Below are 2,033 nucleotides of genomic sequence, written 5' to 3'. Positions count from 1 at the left end.
GTCTAGGTTTTCTGTCAATGGGCTGCTGCTGTTTGGATGAGTAATAAAGATACATAATTCATAAATTATTGTCTATTTATTCCATTAAATTTATTTTTCCTGCTTTTATTTTAGCAAAATCACTAATTATGTTGTTGTAATCAATATTTTAAAGTAATTTGTATTATATTAAAAGGAATGATCTAAAGGAATAAAACTTAAAGGTAAATGCAAAGAATAATTAGAATGTTTTTTATAACAATGTCATGTATTTAAGAAAAGTAAAAATAAAATCATAATCATTTTGTTTTTAAAAATGTTATTACAGTATTCAAAATTATAAAATCTGATTCATAAATATCAGAATTTTAAACATAATTGTTTTGAAAACCTGAAATTCAATTTCTGTTTTAAAATTTTAATTACATACCATTTAATATTTTTTAACAATCATTTTCAATTTTAGTGTTCAAGATTCTTCTCTTTGCAATGTAAAGAATTAGTATTAGTTTTCACACATACTACATTTAGATCAACATATAAGCAAATGTGAAATAAATATAAATTATTTAATATTAAAAAATGCTTCTCAACTACCATATTCAACTGTTGCAAATATTGTGCTAATTGATGAATGTCTCTGGAACAACATTGTCAAACACACAGAAATGTAAGAAAGGGACACTCAGCACTACTGGGATGCAAAAATATATTGTATTCATGCTATCTGAAAGAAAGGAATCCACAGCTTAATTTGTACTGAGTGACATTCGAATCCTCCCTGTGCTCTGAACTCGTGTTCCTCTCTGGCATTAGCAGTGGCACAGCCCACAATCCTACTTGGCGCTGGACATAATCACCTCTTCTTTCAAGGACATAGAGGCAAGAAATAGAAAATGCATTTCTCCAGGACCTGAAGGACTTGGTCATGAGAGTGGGTATTTAGGGTTATAAATCATTCTGAGCCAATGCTAAGCATCAGAGCTTGAGTGACAGACACCCATGTATTCTTCAGTAAACTTGAATTTCCTTTATAGTGTTTGTGATATGCAGCTATCTCTACAGCACAGGATCCAGGGTAAGGACATGTGTTGTTCAGATGCAAGGGTGGTTGCATCTTTGTATACTTATAGCCTATCAGAGTGCCTGGTACAGAAAAAAAAAAAAAAAAAAGGAGTATTAGAGTATTAGTACTCATTTGGTTGCAATTCAAACTGACAAGCAAAATAAGGCAATGTACTGACTTAGAGAACTGGAAAAATCTGAGGGTATATATTCAAGCACAACCAGATTCAGAACTTCAACTAACATTGTCAGGACACTGTCTCTCTGTTTGCTTTCTTCTGTACTGACTTCATTTTCATGAGGTGTCGGTGATAACCCACTGGTTTATATCATCCAGGTTTATATCTACTAAGTTAGCAACTCCAAGAGCAAAAAGTTTCAGAGCTAATGTTCCTTGGCTCTGATATGACTAGTATGCACATCCTCCCTTCTAGCATCATTCATCCTGGACATAGGATGTATTGCTTTCATGAATGAGTTTTGAGCCACGTGGCCAAACCATCACTCGAAGCCAAGGCTTAGCGGTAGTCCCATCTAAACCACATAGACTGAGAATGGGAGAAGAATAGTTCCCACAGCAAAATTGAATTGCTATAGCCAGAAAAATGAGAAAAGATGCTAAAGAAGCAATATAAAAACTTCGCTCAAAAGTACACAACAAATGTTTGTGAAACAAATACATGTATAAGTTAACATCATCACCTGCTCAGGGAAATGGAAAACAACTAATGGCAACACACTGTGATGTGACTTACAATAAAAAAAAATGTACAAAATGCAGGGGAGACTTGAAGAAAGGAGTGGACACTTCTCCCAAAAAGGTGAGGCAAGGAATGGGAAGGAAGGTCAGACTAACAGAGTCTAGAGAGTGAATGTCTTTCATATCATCTAAACATCCTACTCGTTCTACTGATCACCTTTGAAAAATTGAAAACCTATGAGTTTTATTGTACTGCGCTGCTAGGCTAGCCCCACCATTTCGTTGTCCT

Source organism: Mandrillus leucophaeus, unplaced genomic scaffold (genome assembly GCF_000951045.1).
Source record: "Mandrillus leucophaeus isolate KB7577 unplaced genomic scaffold, Mleu.le_1.0 Scaffold114, whole genome shotgun sequence".
NCBI lineage: Eukaryota > Metazoa > Chordata > Mammalia > Primates > Cercopithecidae > Mandrillus > Mandrillus leucophaeus.
The sequence above is the reverse complement of the archived record's forward strand: the minus strand, read 5'-3'. Positions refer to the sequence as shown.